The following is an 11552-nucleotide window of genomic DNA, read 5'->3' as shown; positions in this document are numbered from 1 at the left end:
GATGAAATTAAGTGAACCATAGGAGGCTGTTTTTCTAAGCTTCATGAACATACATTTGAAATATTTTGAAATGGATAGTTTTCTAGAAAAATAAAATTTACCAAGACAGATTCCAGGAAAGGGAGGAAAACTTTGAAAGACTAGCATAGAAGAAACAATGTTGTTAAAGAGTTAATCCTTTAAAAGGGACTCTGTGGTGTTTCACAGGGTATAAATCCAGTACTAGTTAAATTGCTCCAGAACCTAGGTGAAGATGAAAAGCTTCCAAATCCATCCTATGAAGTAGTATACATAAAACATTGTTACTAAATTCCAACAACAAAAAATCATAAAAGACAATATGCAACACAATATTCGTTTAAAAATCCTAAATAAATTACTAGCAAAGGTAATTCAGTCATCAATTTAAAGAAGTCATTCCAAGAATGTGAAGGTGGTTCCAATGAGAAAATATATTAGCATACTTAGATCGGTAATAGATCTAAGGTGAATCATGTGATCATTTGCAAACATTTTGATGTAAGTCATCCATAAAAGGCCACATATCGTATGATCTGTTTACATAAAATATACAGAAAAGGCAAAGCTATAGAAACAAAAGTAGATAGGTGGTTGCCTAGTGTGGGGCTGGGGTCAGGAAGGGGGTGACTACTAATGGGTCTGAGGTTTCTTTTTGAACTGTAGAAAATCAAATTCTAAATTAGATTCTAAAATCAGAGTGTTACTGGTTGCACAATTCTGTGAATATACTAAAAGCCATTAGATTGAATGGCATGTGCATTATTATCTCAAAGCTGCTAAAAAAAAAGTCTGTGTACATTCTTGATTTAAAACCTTAAATAAAATATTCTTGATAAAAAATATATTGGGCTCAATCCCAAAGCTAACATCAATATTGATGTGGGAAGCAGTACTGTTTTTCCATAAACATGTGGGACAAGGTTAGGATTTCCACTATCAGTGCTATCATGGTAACATTGCTTAAAGACACCAGCTATTGCAATTAGGCCAAAGACAGAAATTAGAGGCATAGAAGTTGAAAAGGATAAAGGTAGGATGATCGTTCTTTGCAGCTGCTATTATGGGACATATGGGAAATATAAAACTAATCAAGAGAAAAAATGTAAAAACAATAACAAAACTTAGTGAGATGGGTGAATATGAACTTAATGTGTATCAATAAATTTTGTATTTGCACGTTACAACCACTTACCTAGTGAGGAAAGGAACTACACGTGTTTGTAGCAGACCCCAGCTCTGTGACCTGAGATAACTCACTTAACCTTTTTGTACATCCTTTCCCCAGCTGAAAAATGCAGAAAAACAATCTCTAGACCTAAGAGTTTTTCTAAGAACTAAATGTAGTAACCATTCAATAACCCATGGTGCTCAGCCCTGCCCTTCCTCTGAGAATGGGACCTATTGTAATGTCTCTCCCAGTGGGTTCACATGTTATGGTGGCAGAGGGAGTGCAAACTGATACCTCAGGTGTCCATTTCTCCTCTAGAGTCAATGATGCCCATGTACCTTCTAGGATGGGAGATGCGCTTCATCTTTCATGACAACTTTAATCTGCTAAAAGTGTAAACTGGGGTTGTTATGTTGAGAACAGTTGTAAGGCACTCTGAGGACTAGCTTGGGAAAAAAAAAATCTATGATCAGTTATGAGTGACTTTCTTAGAAGAAGACATGGCTGTAGAGGTACCATGTATGGATGGGTCCAGACTGTGCCAGAGTATGCAGCATGTTTCTCCTTTTCTTCATTCTAGCACTACAATTTTAGCTAGAATTCTTATATCCTTGGGTCCTGACATCACAAAAACTGGTATAAATGCATACTTAGTACTTATTTATGGTCTATGAATAACAGATTACTTGCTTTTATTAAAATGGCAGTCAAGATTCATTAGGCATAAGAGGTGCCTGGTGGCTCTGCCGGTTAAGCGTCCAACTCTTGATTTTGGCTCAGGTCATGATCTCCCAGCTTCATGGGTTTGAGCCCCACATCTAGCTTTGCACTGGCAGCACAGAGTCTGCCTGGGATTCTCTTTCTCTCCCTCTCTCTGCCCCTCCCGTGCTCGCGCTGTCTCTCTCAAAATTAAAGAAAAAAAAGACTTATTAGGCATAAAAGCAAATTAAAAAATGTTTATTTGTTTTTGAGAGAGAGGTAGTGAGAGAGTGCATGAGTGGGGAGGGGCAGAAAGAAGGAGAGAGAGAGAATCCCAAGCAGGCTCCACACTGTCAGCGCAAAGCCCAACGCAGGGTTTGATCTCATGAATCATGAGATCATGAACTGAGCCGAAATCAAAAGGCATATACATACTGGAATGTGCCACCCAGGCGCCCCTAAAAACAAAATTTTCAAAGGAAAACCTAGGTGATGTTTGTTTATGCTGAATAATCTCTCTTGGTCTCTGTCTCTCTCATCATCTTTACAATTGTTTTTTTTCCCCCCATCATCTTTACAATTGTATTACCATTCCATGAGACTCTGGAACTAGTAATTTTTAGCATTTGAATTTAACTTCAAGTCATGAAATCAATAGAACAATATTATTATTAACCATGGTATATTTTCTAAAACACCAAAATACACTAGAACTTCTACTTTTAAATAAATATCTTTCAAATTAGTCATGTTAGAATGCTAAATACCTATTCCACCGATACTGTTATGGTCTGGGTCATTTTCCAAGCTTTTCTCTTAAAATTACCAACATAGCCTGTGACATTTTCTTATGAATATCTTCAGTATTGCAAAATTTTTGTCCTCTCATGAAAGATTACATAAATAGATATAGAAGTAATTTAGAGATGACTCTTAGGGGGAAATGTATGTTCAAGTTGAATGCTATCACTTGGCAGTAATACAAGTTTTAATCACACATTGTTTGATTGAAAACTAATAAGATGGACTTTTCACTGTGTGTCTGAAATTATTTACATACAAAAGAAAAAAAAATCCCAAATGCTTTGAATGATTACAACCTTGTCCATGTAGGTTCCTCTTGCCGCAGTAGGTACATGACAGGTCATTTTGGCCTCTTATGTTGCTCTTGATACCTGAGTCAGCTTTTAGGCCAGCAGAAACAGATTTACCCAAGAGTCTCATATAGAGATTTAGTTTTTTGAGGTGTTGAATGTATGGTGCTATAATAAGCTGAAGTCTAACAGATGTAGGTTTCAATCCAGATATTACTTCTGTGTAATATTCAGGCTAATCTCAGGAAGCCTTGATATCAGCATCTATAAAATGGAAAATTTAAAATATAACAAATTGTTAGGATAAGTGAGACAATATGCAAAGTACTAAGACAGACTGTATGATGTACAGGTGCTTACCAAGTGTCAGTTCATGGCTACCTTAAATCAAGTCAGAATAAGATGGGATATTATGAAATAATAATGATATTTTTGAATTATTTTTTATACTACTTTGGGATCTAGTGGAAGAGACTAGGAGAATAGGAACTTAAGTTGGTCACTTGTAAATGTAGATAACCATTAGTTTCTGGATATTTTCTATACCATGGGCAACTTTCTTTCTGGACATCTTTTCTACATTCTAAGACATGAGTTAATCTGTGATTCCCAGACCATCTAACCTGAAGAGAGAATCAGGGAGGGATGTTCACACCTACAGCTCCACTCAGGGAGAAGTCCCACTCAGAGATCCAGGGACAGAGTGCTGGCAGGAAGTGGTCAGCATCAGCACTTATACTCTTGGTCTCATAGTTTATAACAATTAGTGGTGACCAAAGACTTTAACACTCAATACTGATGACCTAATTAAGGACAATCATTTTCAGAATACTATTCCTAGAGTGGCCTGACATAGGTACATTTTGTAAAGAATTATAGAAGCTATTATGAGACTTAACTCCTAATAGAGATAGAAGGGACTTAGCTCTGATTTGGGTTTTGCTCTGTTCTAGATGTGACTCTGTGAATAGGGAGCAACTGATGCCTGTCCAAGGGGCTTCTTTTTCTCATTTTCCTTTGAACCTGTAAAAACTTTCACATGGTCTGGTATTTGTAAGGCACTAGGTTGTCCCCTAGGTATGTATTTCAGAAACTTTATTTTATACTTAAATGTCTCAAAAATCTTTTCTCCTTAATATGAAAAGTATATTATTCTTCCAATGAATTGGTCCTTTGATTGGATCTAGATAGAAAAACACAGACTTGTTTTGGAAGATCGTGGTTTTTGCGATGAATTTGTTGGCAGTTTTAAAAAATTGGATTGTTCACTAGCACAAGAACAGACACTCAGATCAATGGAACAGAATAGAGAACCCAGAAATGGACCCACAAACGTATGGCCAACTTATCTTTGACAAAGCAGGAAAGAATATCCAATGGAATACAGACAGTGTCTTCAGCAAGTGGTGCTGGGAAAACTGGACAGCGACATGCAGAAGAACCTGGATCACTTTCTTACACCATACACAAAGATAAACTCAAAATGGATGGAAGACCTGAATGTAAGATAGGAAGCCATCAAAATCCTCAAGGAGAAAGCAGGCAAAAACCTCTTTGATCTTCGCTGCAGCAACTTCTTACTCAACACATCTCCAGAGGCAAGGGAAACAAAAGCAAAAATGAACTATTGGGACCTCATCAAAATAAAAAGCTTCTGCACAGCGAAGGAAACAATCAGCCAAACTAAAATGCAACTGACAGAATGGGAGAAGATATTAGCAAATGACATATCAGATAAAGGGTTCAGATCCAAAATCTATAAAGAACTTATCAAACTCAACACCCAAAAAACAAATAATCCAGTGAAGAAATGGGCAAAAGACATGAATAGACACTTCTCCAAAGAAGACATCCACATGGCCAACCAAGACATGAAGAAATGCTCAACATCACTCATCATCAGGGAAATACAAATCAAAACACGAGATACCACCTCACATCTGTCAGAATGGCTAACATTAACAACTCAGGCAACAACGGATGTTGGCGAGGATGCGGAGAAAGAGGATCTCTTTTGCACTGCTGGTGAGAATGCAAACTGGTTCAGTCACTCTGGAAAACAGTATGGAGGTTCCTCAGCAAATTAAAAATAGAACTACCCTACGACCCAGCAATTGCACTTCTAGGTATTTATCCAAGGGATACAGGTGTGCTGTTTCGAAGAGGCACATGTTTATAGCAGTGCTATGAACAATAGCCAAAGTATGGAAAGAGCCCAAATGTGCACTGATGGATGAATGGATAAAGAAGAGGTGGTATATATATACAATGGAGTAATACTCGGCAATCAAAATGAATTAAATCTTGCCATTTGCAACTACGTGGATGGAACTGGAGGATATGCTAAGCGAAATTGGTCAGTCAGAGAAAGACAAACATCTTTCATATGAGGACTTTAAGAGACAAAAGAGATGAACATAAGGGAAGGGAAACAAAAATAATATAAAAACAAGGAGGGGGACAAAACAGAAGAGACTCATAAATATGGAGAACAAACTGAGGGTTGCTGGAGGGATTGTGGGAGGGGGGGATGGGCTAAATGGGTAAGTGGCATTAAGGAAGCTACTCCTGAAATCATTGTTTCACTATATGCTAACTAATTTGGCTGTAAATTAAAAAAAAAAAAAGAAAATAAAATTAAACAAAAATTCATGTCATGTGACATGTGACATGACAGAATTTCTGAGACTTCAGTTTCTAGTGGTGGAATCGATTTTCTTCTTAGAAGCTGCTGTAGGGAGCTAGCTGTAGTGCATGCCAACAGACTGTGGAAGAAAAAAACAGTGCTCCATTATCATGAAGAATAAATAGTTGGATAAAAAAACTCCTTTGCAAGGACTTGAACAAAAGTCTATACAAAGCCCTGGCACCCATTTGAGCACAACTTAGGAGGTCTTTGAATCTAAGACAGATAATGTAATCAAAACGTTTTCCAGGGTGCCTGGGTGGCTCAGTCTGTTAAGCATCTGACTCTTAATTTCAGCTCAGAGCATGATCACAGGGTTGGTGGGTTTGAGCCCTCGGTGGGGTCTGCACTGGCAGTGAGTATCATGCTTAGGATTCTCCTTTCCCCCCCCTCTCTCTCCCTCCTCTGCTCTCTCTCTTTCTCAAAAATAAGTAAACATTAAAAAAACACAAAAAGCCTTTTCCTAAAATATCAAAGCTAATCCATTAGAATTAATCAAATGTTGGGGCGCCTGGGTGGCTCAGTCTGTTAAGCATTCAACTTCAGCTCAGCTCATGAGCTCGCAGTTCCTGAGTTTGAGCCCCGCATTGGTCTCTGTGCTGACAGCTCAGAGCCTGGAGTCTGCTTTGGATCCTGTGTCTCTGTCTCTTTCCCACCCCTCCACCCCCCGCTCTGCCTCTCTCTCTCTCTCAAAAATAAATAAACATTAAATAGCAAAAAAATTAAAAGAAAAAAATTAATCAAACATTATCCATTGAGACATTACAGTTCTTCAAATATTGCCCTCTTCTCTTTCTTGTTTATTATGTATTATTTCCCAGAATGTAAATCAACCAATACATTTTCAGTAAAAATAAAATCCACTTAAAAAGATAAATCAGTAGTAAAATCTGAATGAAAATGCTGTTATTTCATATATCCATCCATGCATGAAGCTAACCATAATATAGGGCTACAGTGCATCTAAACCTGTTCCAGTGCTCTCCTGATGGCATTTACCCAAGTTCTACACTTACACTGTAGTTCAGAGTTGCTCAAATTGGTGTCTATGGACCATCTGCCACAAAATGTCGAGGATGCTAATGCAAAGGGTTGATTCTTGAGCCTGTCCTTCAGACCTACTGAGTTAGAATTTTACAGAGCATATCTTTAGTCAGTTTTAGTTCTGGAAATTACACTCACTGGAGAAGAAGAAGCAATTCTTATCTTCAAGATAGTGAAGTTGAACATAAGTCCTTGACATAGCTGAAGACTTTTTTTGCTGATTACTGTGTTAATTTATTCAATAATCATATATTGAGTGCCCACTATGAACCAGGCAAAAAGAATAAAGAGATGAATGTGAAACCTATACTCTAAGAGTGAGTAGTTCATTTGGGGAAAGACAGATGAATAAACACATAATTGTAATACAATGGGATAATCTTAAACTGGAGATATATTTACCATTATGCAGGGGAGAAGAGGGAGTGACTTATTGCTTGGTGAGGTTGGGAAAGGCTTAACCACTGGAAGACCAAGGAAGGATTTGTTCACCAGAGGCTATGGAGAAGTTGTGCTGAGCAGAGAATTAGAATAAAGATGAGATTTAAGTGTAGTAGGCAAATAATAAGAATAAGAAATGGTTACCTTGTTAGGGAAAATCTCTATTCTCAATTAGAATTTTTTTTTTTGACATAGTGAACTGTGATAATTATTTTTTTAAAAATCATGATTGTAGGGAATAAAATACACTACTATATCTCTTTTTAAATTGAGATATAATTGACATAACATTATATTCGTTTCAGATGTACAACATAATGATTCAATATTTGTATATATTGTGAAACAATCACAATAAGTCTAGTTAACATCCATCACCTCACATAGTTACAATTTTTTTTCTGGGGATGAGAACTTTTAATATTTACTCTCTTAGCAACTTTCAAATATATAATACAGTATTTTCACCTGTACTTGCTGTGCTGTACATTATATCCCCAGGACTTTGTACCTTTTGATCCCCTTCACCCATTTTCCATACCCTTACCTTCTGCCTCTGACAAACACCAATCGGTTCTCTGTATTTATGAGTTTTGATGCTGTTATTGTTGTTTTTGTTCTGTTTTGTTTTGTTTTTAAGATTCCACATATAAGTGAGCATGCTACTCTAAAAGTTTTAAGCAAAGTGGCAAAATACTGATGAAAATATTATTTAGAGATTGTTCTAGGGGTTATGGGGAAAAAAGGCTAACTTAGAAATAAGAGACTTAGAGGTAAACAAAAAGTACTTTAATACCAGGCATAGAGAGAGGAGGACCTGATCTAAGTGAGGAGCTGTCTGCAAGAAAACAAGGGGTTAGTGGGGTGCCTGGGTGGCTCATTTGGTTAAGCGTTCGACTTCAGCTCAGGTCATGATCTTGCAGTTTGTGAGTTCGAGCCCTGCATTGGGCTCTGTGCTCACAGCTCAGAGCCTGGAGTCTGCTTCAGATTCTGTGTCTGCCCCTTCCCTGCTCATGCTCTGTGTCTCTCTGTCTCTCAATAATAAATAAATGTCAAAAAAAAAAAAAAAGAAAAAAGAAAACAAGGGGTTAAGCCAAAGTGACATTTTGGAGCAAGAAACATTGGCATTTGATGGACCTATTCTGACCTAAAACTCATCCATGAAATTATCCATTTTTCTATATTCTTAGCTTGGGATTCAATCATCATTTTTAAAAGTGTCATTTGATCCCTTTTTGTGTGTTTTGGTTGTGACAAACACATAATTCTTCCCTGATATAGTGATTTATGTAAATAGTATAATTTTATTAATACTTCCCTGGTATACAGCCTACATGGAAATATACTACCATTAAACTGTTGATAATACCATAACGGATTTAGGAAAATGTATTCTACTGGCAATTATTTTGTGTCCTGTAGCTTCATTAAGTTCTTCATCTAGATTTCAGGAAGATCTATGTGCCGCATTAATGGTCTATTGCCTCATAACAAGAGTTTTGAAATGAAGGATGAAATTACCAAGGAGCCATCTATATGAATGATGGGAAAAGTGAGATAATGAAAACATAGTGTGGGAGCCTCCTTGACAACATGTATCAGTTGAGGATGTGCAAATTAATTTAAGCATTAAATGTTTGGAACTCAAATCTTTCATAGAGAATTTCTTTTTCAGTTAGCATCAGTAGAATAAAAGTAACCTGGTGTTCTTAAAGAGATACTACATTAGAATGATAATATTTTTGATATAGAAGTGAACTGCACAGATGTTAAATTCTTTAGAGATTTTAGAATAGTGATCAGCAAACCTGCAGGTCAAAGGTGGCCACTGCTTGTTTTTATAAATATAGTTTTACTGGAACACAGTCACCTTCATTCATTCATATATGTAACAGCAGCATTGAATAGTTTTTTTTTAAGTTTATTTATTTTAAGAGACAGAGAGTGAGCAGGGAGGGGCAGAGAGAGAGGGAGAGAGAAAATATCAAGCAGGCTCTGTGCTGAGCCTGAGGTGGGCTTGAACTCACAAACCATGAAACCAAGACTGGAGCCAAAATCAAAGAGTCTGATGCTTAACTAACTGAGCCATCCAGGTGCCCTCAACATTGAATAGTTTAAAAAGAGCCTTTAAAGACTAAAATATTTGTAACTTATCCATAAAGACTAAAATATTTGTAACTTATCCTTTTCCCAGCCCCTGCTTGAGAAATAAAAAGCTTGCTGGCCCCTTCTCTAGCAAGAATAATAATTATAATATTAAGGGAGCACAGAGGAGGTCATTCTATTCTAGCAGCCTTGAAGCTGTTTTTGCTTCTCCCTACTCCTGGATAGGAAGTTAGAAATTTATCCTTCCCTAGTGTCCTCCCTTCCTGTAGACATTAGGATTGGGCCACATGTTATTAAATTAGCTTCCTGACCTTAACTCCTTTCTACCATTCTTACCTTCTACACTGAGACACACTGGCCCTCTTACTATTCCTCAAGAATGCCATGTTCCAATTCATTTCAGATTTTTCAAAAGCCTCGAACACTCTTCCATTGTCTTCACATGGATGGTTCCTTCTTATCTAAAAGTTCTTCTTAAACTAAAAGTTCTCAGCTTAAGTGTCCTATGTCCAGAAGGGGGTTTTCTGACCACTCTATTTATAGTATGTCTTCCTACCCTATTACTTTCTAACTTATTACTTTCTTAATTGTTTATTACATGAGCCACCATCTGGAATCATTTAGTCTGTTTTTTTAAAACTTACTTATTGTCTATTCCTGCTCTCAGCTGTCAGCTCATACACACGAGCAGTGTTTGGCACATAAAAGGCCTCAGTATTCATTGATGGTGTTTGTTGAAATACTCTGCTGAGATAAAGTTGACACTGTAATTCAGAGGTAGTGATAGAGGCTGGATCTAGATTCAGAAAGTTATTTATACTTATGCAAATTAATGCGTGCAAAGGTTCATAATTTCACAGACACTTAAGGCCTAATTTTACTTACAAAATACCCCAGGGAGCTTCAACAAGCTTCCAACTGTAAATGATGGTGTTATATGGTTTTGTGTAATTCTGAATATTCTATTTTATAAGCAACTATCCTATACTTTGTTCAGCTCCAAATTCTTACCTGATGCCTGAATTATTTTAGTAGCCATTTTTAGACGTCAATTTTCAGCTATACCATTAACCTGGGAGTGAAAGTGATTATATAAGTGAACAGCTTCCTTGATTATGACTAACTTTATGTACTGGTCTCATCATTTGTATATGCAAGAATATACATGCTGGAAGTCCTAGTGAAACCTAAACTACCTCCTTTTTAATCAGTGTTGTCCTTATTGGATTTCAAAGTAACTCTCCCTGGAACAGAAAACTCCGTTACATTTGCTGCTTTAATTTTCAGACCAACTTCTATCTACTGTGACACACTGTTCTCATTAGCTAAGGAAATTAGGTTACAAAATCTAGGTGGGCAACACTTAGTGTCAAAGAAACAGCTATTTGACTCCAATTAAAGAGTTATGGCTTAGTAAAGCTCTACTGCTTTCATAAATTGATGAGGTAGTTTTGGATATTGTCAAAGTTATTAGTGTGGCTGAACAGTTGTGTTATACCAGAGAATCAACAAAGAAAAAAATGTATGCCAGCAAACTTTCCTTACTTGAGATGATTGAAATGGAGTGCAAGTTACAAAGTACGGATTCTAGCAAATTTGAACTTTGCCAGTGTTCAACGTGCTCAATTCAGGATAAAATGGTGTTGTTTATGTAGTGTTGTTGACTTATGAGACATCTGGGGCTGTGTGCACTTAAATGCATGACCTGAGTCACTCTTTAATTAGTAAGAAGCTGAAGTACTATTTAGTAAATTACTCCTACAGTGCATTAAATCTTCTCCTCTCTGAAAGAAAAAAAAACCCAAACTTTGCATGCTTGTTTACTTTATTTATCCCTAACTTATAATCAGAGTTAATTTGAACAATGAAAAATCTGGCATAATGAACTCACAAGTGTAGGTAGTGTGCTACATGATGGGCAAGGCTTTTGGTAACACCACAAGGGTCTCTGGCCCAATGAATGGAGATTGATAGTAATTCTTGATACAAGTAAAAAACAGCACATTATTGTGTTTAAAACTGAAATTATGATATTTTGCTCTGACTGGCATTAACTAGATTTACATTGCTGTCTATATAGTTCAGCTCAGTTTACGTGTCCCCTAGTGCCAGATTTGTGACACCACTTTTAGCCCATACTTCAGTTGTTCGGATTATATGGTTTTAACTGGAGATTTCTGTTAAGATGCTCCTCCCAATATTGCAAAGTCTCTTTGTTAGGGATTGAATTGTGTCCTCTCCAAAATTCATATGTGGAAGCCATAATCCTCTGTGTGACCATCTTTAGACATTG

General features: G+C 36.8%; 1 pseudogene; it reads left to right on the top strand.

Moving 5' to 3' along the window:
- The first annotated feature begins 11115 nt into the window (after positions 1 to 11115).
- LOC122232843 lies at positions 11116 to 11250 on the top strand (annotated as a pseudogene).
- The last annotated feature ends 302 nt before the right edge of the window (positions 11251 to 11552 follow it).

This window comes from Panthera tigris, chromosome D3 (genome assembly GCF_018350195.1).
Source record: "Panthera tigris isolate Pti1 chromosome D3, P.tigris_Pti1_mat1.1, whole genome shotgun sequence".
Classification (NCBI taxonomy): domain Eukaryota; kingdom Metazoa; phylum Chordata; class Mammalia; order Carnivora; family Felidae; genus Panthera; species Panthera tigris.
This window is presented reverse-complemented; position numbering and strand designations above follow the sequence as displayed.